This window comes from Cebus imitator, unplaced genomic scaffold, assembly GCF_001604975.1.
Source record: "Cebus imitator isolate Cc_AM_T3 unplaced genomic scaffold, Cebus_imitator-1.0 Scaffold506, whole genome shotgun sequence".
Classification (NCBI taxonomy): Eukaryota; Metazoa; Chordata; class Mammalia; order Primates; family Cebidae; genus Cebus; species Cebus imitator.
The window spans coordinates 1,352,089-1,362,348 of NW_016107821.1; positions in this window are offsets into that span (position 1 = coordinate 1,352,089).

Below are 10,260 nucleotides of genomic sequence, written 5' to 3' on the forward strand. Positions count from 1 at the left end.
ACCAACAAAGGAAATCTAGGCCCAGATGGCTTCATTAGTGAATTCTACCAAATATTTAAAGAATAATTATTAATGATTATTCATGAACTTTGCCAAAAAATAGAATACTTCCTAAATCATCATATGAGCCAGTATTACACTGATACCAAAATGAAACAAAGATATTACTAAAAAAGAAATCCACTGACCAATGTATTTTATAATTATAGGCACAAAAATTCTCAAAAAGAAATACTAGCAAACTAAATTCAGCAACATATAAAAACTCCTACTATGGCCAAGTGGGCTTTATCACAGAAATGCAAGGTTGGCTTGCTATCTGATAATCAATTAGTTTAATGCACCATATCAACAGAATAAAAGGAAAAAAACACTTGATCATCTCAATAAAGGCAGAAAAACATTTGATAGGATTAAATACCACTTCATGATAAAAACATTCAATAAATTAGAAATAGAAGGAAACTTTCTCACCCTGCTAAAGGTCAGTTACAAGAAAAAAAATATATAGCTAATATTATACTTATTTGCAATTGACACAACCTTGCATACAAAAAATCATAAAGAATACACACACAAAAATTACTAGTGTTAAAAACAAGTTTTAGAAGGATGCAGGATAGATCAATATACAAAATCAATTGTATTTCTATATATTTGCAATTCAAAAATAAAATTAAAAACAATTTTATTTACAATAGTATCAAAGAGAATAAAATACTTAGAAATATACTTAACAAAAGAAATGCAAGATGTGTGCATTGAAAATGCCAAACTATTGTTGAAATAAATTTAAAAATACCTAAGTAAATGAAAAGATATGCCATGACCATGATTTGGAAGAGAATGCTATTAAGATGGCAATACTCTCTATATTGATGTACAGATCAATGCAACCCCTTCCAAAATCCCAGCTGGCTGCTTTTCAGAATTTGACTAGTTGATTTTAAAATTCATATGAAAATCGAAGAGACCCAAAGTAGCCAAAACAATCTTGGAAAAGCACAAAGTTGGAGGATTCACACTTCTTTATTTCAATTCTTACTACAAAACAAATATAAGCAAGACAATGTCATACTGGCATAAGAATACATATAAAGAACAATGGAATAGAATAGAGAATCCAGAAATAAATCCTTGCATTTGTGGACAATTGATTTTAGACCAGCATGCCAAGACCATTGAACACAGAGTGAAAAATGGGCAAAGAATCTGAATAGACATTTCTATAAAGAATATATTAAAATGGCCCACAAACACATTAACAGATACTCAACATCATTATTCTTTAGGATAATGATAATCAAATTCCAGTGCAATGCTACTTGACACACATTAGGATAGCTACAATCAAAATGACAGATAATAACAAGTGCTGGTAAAAATATGAAGAAATTGCAACCTTCATACACTGCTGCTGGAATTTTAAAATAGTGCAGCCATTTTAGAAAACAGTCTTCCAGTTCTTAAAACGCTTTTTTAATGTTAAAAACGTTTACTAGACATATTTAAATTTTAGAAAGTTATTAGGGAGATGCACTTTTCTTTGTTGGTTTAGATTGATCTTCAGTTACCATTTTACGAGATCTTTCCAAAAGCTTATCCCATATTATAAAACGTGCTCTTAAGTGAATGAATAAAGACAGACCCTGGAATCTTTGTATAAGACTTGGTTGGTTAGGTTGAAGATTGTGAACTTCTGACACTTCATACTGGAAACAAACACTTGTTTTTGGAATAAGAGGGCCCTCACTCACATCAATGAAATCACCTGTTCTGTGTAGTTTGACTATTTTCTCAAGGTTCAGAGATGCCTTCTTTTCTGTGAAATCTATTTTGTACTTGCATTGAAATATTTCCAATGCCATTTTTGCTTCAACTTCCAGAGTTTCAAATGGAAGATCTTAATAAATTAAAGCAAGGATGTCCTTTGTGAAAGAACGTGGGTTCTCTTTTGTTGAATGTAGAGAGTTATCGTTTGACTCAAGAATTCCACTCCTAGGTATACACCTAAGAGAAAGAAAACTATATGTTTACATAAAAACTTGTGCAATAATATTCCTAGCAGCATTATTCATAATAGCGCAAAGATGTAAGCAATCCAAATATCCACCAACCAATACATGGATAAATAAAATGTATATCCATACATATGAATACTGTTATGCAATTAAAAGAAATAAAGTACTGATGCATACCACAATGTGCATAAAACTTAGAGACATTATGCTAAGTAAAAAAGGCAGACATAATACCAAAAATTGCTTGATTCCATTTATATGGAATATCCATAAGAAGTAAAGCTATAGAGACAGGAGTACATTAGTGGTTTCCTAGGTCTGAAAGGGATGAGAAGATTGAGAGTGATAGCTTAAACTGTATGTGTTTTCTGGGAGGGTAATGCAATGTTCTAAAATTGATTGCACAATTCTGAATATACTAAAATCATTACATTTTATACTTTGGGTAGATTGTATGGTATGTGGATCATATCTCTGTATATCACCATTACAAAAAAATAAAAAGAAAACCTCATATATATCCTTCTACTTAAAATTCTGGATGTCTATCTTAAGGAAACATTTACATATTTTCACCATAAGTTTAATACAAAGAGATTCACTTTTTGCGATTTAAAAAATAAAAACAATCTGTCAATAGGGAGTGTAAATAATGTGTGGCGAATCCGTACCATGAAATACTACACTTTTATTAAAGAATGTAATAGTCTTTTCTGTATTAATACAGATAAATGTTCCACATTGTTAAGAAAAGTAAGTTGTCAAAAATATGTAAAGTATGATCCCATTTATAAAAAAAAAACTGTCTTCATATGCAAGTGCATGTAAATACACAAAAAAAGGACTGATTAATGTATATCAAACTATTAACAGTTGCTTGTTCTGAAGGAAGAAGGTTGGTAGATTAATGAGAAGTAGAGCAAGAGAAGTTGGATGGGTAATCGTCACACTTCACTCTATAAATTTCTCTATTGTTTGCATCTTTTCAAGAAGAAAGTATTTATTATTACCAGTACAAAATTAAAACAAAGAAAAAACAAAATACTATGAATGTAACACATTGACTAAGTCCCAAGGCAGTTCATACCATCAAATTGTGATAACGAACTTGTAAGCTAAATGAACAATAGTATTGGTACAGGATTAATATGTTCTTGGCTACCCTGTTAGAGCAGAATTTTGTTTTACGGTAGAAAACAGATGACATGCTTTGACAAATATTCTGTCTGGTGCATGTTCAGGCCTTTGTATTTGTTATTTCTTCTGCCTGGAATGCTCTTCTTCCTGCAAATATCCATATCCAACTCTGCCCCCTCCTTTAGATATTTACTCAAATATTTTCTTCTTAGCCAAGTCTTGCCTGCCCACCCTGTCAAACTCCAATGTTCATTCCCCTCTTACTCCTCATGAGCCTTCCTGCTTAATTTTTCTTCATAACACTTTCAGCAATTCTACTGAATGCACTTATTAACTTGTCTAATGTCCATCTCTTCGTAGGACAAGTGAAGTCTATGAAGATAGGAACATTTGTCAAGCGTTTCAGATCTGTAACCCTGAACCTAGAGTGATATCTAGCACATAATATGTGCTCAGTAAGTTTTTGCTGAACAAATGAAAGAATAATTTATAATAGCATTTGAATCAAGAGCTAGTGACATAGATGGGATAAAAAAAAGGATTGTATCTCTGAATTCTCATCATCAAATCTCTTCCATTGAGCAAATAATTTAAAAACTAGACATAGATGGCAGCAGGAAGATTTTCAGATTTTCTTCAATTGACCATTTCCCCCCATTCACCCACCATTTATCATCTAGCTGCACAAAGAGGAGAAATATGAGGACAGAAATGCCATTTTCCTTTCTCACTTCTTGTCAAGCTAAACCAATCACAGAATCACAAATAAATCTGAAAGTTTTGCATTTGAAATTAGCCATCTGGGGATTGTTTTGATGATCCCAATTTCATTGGCAATGTCCAAATCATCACTTTGGACGTCATGCCTTTTTTTTTTTTTTTTTTTTTTTTTTTTTTTTTTTTTTTTTTTTTTTTTTTTTTTTTTTGTCCATCAAGCCTGATCAGTATACTGACCTTGGTCATGTTAGTGTCACGAAGCTGCTTCACAGCCTTTTGCTCTGGTGCGTGTTGGTTTTGACATCTAAAATGAACATATATGTATTGTCTTCCCTATTCTTGTCCAATTCAAGTGGAACTTGAAAGCATAGTCATCAAGCTCGCTTCTCCTGGTAGTACTTTTCTAAGGACATTTTGCAACCTTTAAAGCTGCAGTGTCTTGGGCCACCAGAAGCGGGGTAATATGAGGATCTTCTGAGTGTGGTTGTGGATACCTTTCTGCACTGCCTTCTTGGCCTTCAAAGACTTTGCTTTATCTTGATTTTGGGAGGGGCAGAGGTTTCCTTCTTCACTTTCAGGGCCATCTTGTTGAGAAGTTACATTTTTAAATTTAGTTCTTCATCCGCAACAGAACTATTAGGATTTATTATTGAGAACCAGTTTTGGAAGACCAAACACAGAGAAAAAAGAGAAAGTTAAAGAGAATTAACAGCAAAACCACCTACAGGAAGAGTACCCATAGGTGAGATGTGAAGCATTTATTCATCAAAGGTTAGAAAAACTGATTTCTCCCTCCAAAGATCCACAGCAATTTCATAAAAACAGAAAAGAAAATAGAGTCCTACAACCATGAAACACCACTTTTTAGTCTTATATTATTTTCTTTGTCTTCTCAAATGCACTGATTTAGGTATTTTCAAAATGGATGAAAGATACATCTATCTTGTCAATGTTTAAAACTCCACAAAGAGACTCTGAAATCCAAACACTGCATGTTCTCATTCATAAGTGAGAGATGAACAATGAGAGCACATGGACACAAGGAGGGGAACATCATACACCAGGGCCTGTTGCGGGGGTGGGAGACAAGGAGAGGGAGAGCATTAGGACAAATATCTAATCCACGTGGGGCTTAAAACCTAGATGACTGGTTGATGGGTGCAGCAAACCACCATGGCATGTGTATACCTATGCAACAAACCTGCACATTCTGCACATGTATCCCAGAATTTAAAGTAAAATTAAAAAAATAAATAAATAAACAGTGTATATTTTAGAGACCTAAACTCTTTAAATCAGATTTAAATTTCTCTTGTTTCAATTTAAATTCAATGCCTCTTCTATAGTCCTTGGAGTAGAGAGGGATTGCACTTCTTGCGAAAACAGGTTTCTCTGCCCAAGCAGATCTACAACTGGTTAGGGTACAGCTGCACATAGTGTGCTTTATTCTGCAGTGCAAAACACTGTGTTCTGTAAACATTTCTAAGAACGATTATAAAGTACTAAGGCTGTTCTGCCAATCAGATTCTAAGTGAGCTGAGCACTCCTCACCCTCTCATAACAGAGTACATGTTGCCTGCAGCTCTGGCTGTTAAAAGGACAGAGCAATGTTCCTAAACAGGTTGGGTGGTGAGCAGCGGCCCCGTGATTCACCCCTAAATTAGTTTTCACTGGCAGGTTTTGGAAGTGAGACTGGCTAGGTTCTGGTTGAGCAGACACCAGGTGCTGCTCTGTCCAATCTGAATTGCTAGGAAAGAATCTTGAGCTGTGTCACTGGGTAGGGTGGGGGTAGGCAGCTCAAGAATGTGGGGTAAGAATAGAAGCAGTGATTTCCAAAGTCCTTGGCCAGCTGTGTGGAACCTAGTGTCTCATTCAGAACACCTTCCTTGAAGGCAAACTACCAGATCAAGTTTAGAGAGATTGTTGTTCGGGCTGGCTTGTCCTTTGGGTTTTGTACAAAGTTGAAAAGAACAAACAAGAAATTGCTGTTTCTCTTTCATACTCTGTCTCATTCCATTCTCTATTTTATTAGGTTCCACTGTGTCAGCTGAATAGAAGAAATACACAACCCATGCCCCATATTTCCATAAGCACGTATTTTTACTCATACTGCAAAGTTGTAATTATTCCCACAAAATAATGATGTAATATTAATAAAGATGAAGTTATCAGATTGACACCACCAATGGCAAGATAAAGATTATTTATTATTTCTATTACTCAAGTGTTTTGTATTGTATTCTTTGTCCATGGCTTCACAGATAATTAAAACTCATTGACTACATAAGTGTCTCATGAAATGTGTTAGATTGTTTTCGGACCTGCAAAAATGTCTGGACATGGTTGGTAAATGCGTATTGCACATCTCCAGCCAATTACCACACAAAATGCGGCTCTTTCCCTTTGTCTGTCACGGAAGCCTAACAGACAGCATTAGGCTCAACTGCATAATTCTGGGTTAATTTTCATGGCTGATACTATAGTGATGTTGTGAGGCACTGACTAAGCAACAGGGGTAAATGTTCCTTTTAAATATATATATTTTTTTCTTCAGCCTCTTTTGAAACACGCCTGCAGGAAGGAGCACTCCTCCAGTCTCCTGAGAAAAGTGAGCATGTGTTTGCACCTCTCCTGCCCCCACCCTTTGTTTTCTCTTTCTAACTTGTGATGATTTTGATGGGATGAAGTTTTGTGCTGGCAAAATTCCAAAGGGTGAACAAATTGGGCTGTACTTGCATTAATGCAAAACTGAAAATATTGCTAAATTATTGTGGCTAATATAATTTGTGTCTGCTCCAGCTTTCTATTAGTTTGCTAGGGCTAGTATAAGAAAGAACCACGAACTGGATGGCTTAAACAACAGAAACTTACTGTGTCACAGTTCTGGAGACCGGAAACCCAAAATCAAGATGTCAGTGGGATTGGTACCTTCTGAGGGCTGTGAAGGATAATCTGTTCCATACCTCTCTCCTGGCAGTTTGCTGGCAATATTTGATCTTCCTTGGTTTTATATCTCTGCCCTCCTTTTCACATGACATTTCTCTCTCTCTCTGTCTCTCTCTCTCTCTCTCTGTGTGTGTGTGTGTGTGTGTGTGTGTGCGTGTGTGTGTGTGTGTGTGTCCACATTTTGATTTTTCAGAAGGACACCAGTCATATTGGATTAGGGGCCATCTTACTCCAGTATCTTAATTAATTACACCTCTTAATTAATTACATCTGCAATGACTCTAGTTCCCATTCTGAGGTTCTTGGTCCCATTCTGGGATACCTGGGATTAGGATTTCAACATAAGAATTTTGGGAGGACAAAATTTAACCCATAACAAGCTTCAAACAAATAATAGGTTATATAATTCAACAATTATATACTGGGGCCGGGCGCGGTGGCTCAAGCCTGTAATCCCAGCACTTTGGGAGGCCGAGGTGGGTGGATCACGAGGTCAAGAGATCGAGACCATCCTGGTCAACACGGTGAAACCCCGTCTCTACTAAAAATACAAAAAATTAGCTGGGCATGGTGGCGCGTGCCTGTAATCCCAGCTACTCAGGAGGCTGAGGCAGGAGAATTGCCTGGACCCAGGAGGCGGAGGTTGCGGTGAGCCGAGATCGCGCCATTGCACTCCAGCCTGGGTAACAAGAGCGAAACTCCGTCCCCCCCCCAAAAAAAAAGGAAAAAAAAAAAAAAAAACAATTATATACTGAACTGTAGGTTCAAAAATAACAAAATTGAGAAATTGGTTTTCATGATTAACATAATATTTGCTTTTCAACTCCCCCAGAGGAGTTGAAAGTGGCTTCCCTAAAATGAGTGTTATATTTTGATTTGTCATACAGTAGGAAGAAGAGTTATAACTAATGGAGTGAGCCTCGCTGTTGGCAGGACTTTAGTCCAGCTTTTCCTAGTTCAAGATATAAAAAGACTTTTTATATAGTGAAGTTTTCAGTGACTCCAGTCACTTCTTCCTTTACTGTTTCAATTACTTCTGGTAAATATACAAGAGCATGTGCTTAATTAGAGGGACACAGCATTTATTGGGGTTTGACCTGACTCAATCACAAGGTATATAAAATGAGCCAAGGAACTTTTGAGGTTTGTAAATTCTTATAGTGCGTTACCTTGAGAATTCAAAATCCAGTGCTTGTAATCTTCTAGACCTTAAAGAATACTGTAACAGGGTAGTGTGTTGGTTAGTAAGTGTCCCATTGAGAGTCATGGCTGAGCAGAGTCTTATTAGTTATTACAAATCGTATAGACTAAAGAATCCAGAAATTATGACTAGAACTGCTCAAGAGAAGGTAGGAAAGGAAATGTATGTATTTGAGGCATAGGAGATAAGTTCAGTGTAGCAGGCAGAATATGGCATCTTAAAAAGCCTGGCAACAGATAGCAGGTGGCATGCCAGACTAGCACTGGGAGGCCCAACTTGAAGACACAAGGGTCTGTGGTAGAGCTTGGCCTTGGGAATCCAGGAGCAGATGGTGATCAGAAACACAGGCGAGCAGTTGGGATCTGAGAAGTCAGAGCCAAACCTCAATGTTTCTTAGAATTTTGCTTTCAAATATGGCATAAACCCTCCTTGACACTTTTCAGTTCTTAATATGTTAGTGGCATTGATCTTTCTCTGCTAGAGTCTTATCACTGTGACATTGCTCTAATTCTTCTCAATTCTAATTCTTCTCAATTCTGGTGATTCCCTTACTAAACCCATTCACTTTTTATTTCAGGGAAAGAATGGTGATCTTAATGAAGGCAGATTCAATAGAGTGGTGGGGATAGATGTGAACTGGAGTTGGTTGAGGAGAGACAGGAAGGTAAGGACAGGAGAGTCTTGGCATGTTGGGAAGCAGCCCACCTGTACCCACTTTGTAAGTCATATCATCTTGCTTCTTCTCTTTCAATGTCATCCATGCTTTGATGACTCCTCAATTTGTATCTTCAAGCCTGACTTCTCTGCTGGACTACAGACCCCTATTTCCAGCTTGCCCAAGCTCTCTACTTGTATGTCTCTAACAGAGTCAATACTCTGCAAAATAGCCAGAGTGATTTTCTGAAAATGTGAAGAAGATCATGCCATGTTTTACTTAAAGTCCTTCCATGACTTTCTAAAATTCTCAGAATAAAATCCAAATTCCCTATTATGACCTTCAAGACCCCAGGTAATCTTCCTCCCTAATCTCACTTCTGTGACTTTACAGTTCTTTCACGATGCTCCAGCCAGTCACACTACTAGTATTCCATTTTTTTGTTGAGCAAGCTACCTATGCTTCACTGACTGCAAACTTGCAGTTCATTCTACCTGGAGCAATCAGCCACCAGCTATTCATTTGGCTTCCTTCTTCTCATCATCCATGTCCAAGCCAGTAGGTTACCTGGTCTTTAAAGCATCCTTTCCCAAATACATAATTTAAAGTAGCAAAGTAGCATCCATCCACCCAGCCAGTCACTCTGTCACATTAAACCAGTTAATTTGTTTCGCACTATGTATTCCTATCTGAAATTTATCTTGCGTATTTCTTACAACTATGCTGCCTGTTTCTGTCCCTGACTTCCCTTCTCCAAGTAGACCATAAGTCAAGGAGGAATAGAGACCATGTGTTCAAGTTTTTGCTACACATGGCTTTTCTGGTACTCACAGTAGCACCAGTACATAGTATGGACTTGATAGACGTTTATTAAAAAAGTGAGCAAAAACAGGTCCAAAATCCAACCGACTGCTCTGGATAAGGCCACACCTTTTCTTGGGTCAATTACTGAAATAACACTCTAGCTGGTTTTCCTTCTGCTTTGGTCTCCTTCAGTCTAGTCTCAACACAGCTTTCAGAGTAAAGTCATTAAAAAGGAAGTCATGAAAAAAGTAACCATTCTTGTGCCCAAAACCCTCCAATGACTTCTTACCTCAGTATGAGAGCTAGAGTCCTCATATCCCGATCTTTTGCCCCCTCTCTGAGTTCATCACCTATTATTTTCTTCCTTCCTCATTATAATCTATCTACACTGACTTCTTCAGTGTTCCCTGAGGACATCAAGCAGCTCATGCTCCAGAAATGTTGCACTTGCTGCTCCCTAGGAGTGGAATGCTCTTCCCTCAGATATCCATATGGCTGGCTCCTTCACTTCCTTCAAGTCTCAACTAAAATATTACTTTACCAGCAAGAACTTTAAAGGCCACTATAATATAAATAAATTAGCTCAATTTGATTTCATCAGAAATCTCGATACCATTTATTCAGCATTAATAATTATGCTACTTCAGGTCTAGAGTAATTAGTTGTCTATTATGATATTGACTATATTTTGAAATAAATCTCTTGTGAAAAACCCTTCAGAACATTGATCTGTTCTTTATTGATATTATCAGTGTCAGAGAGAAACTATTTTCCCATTC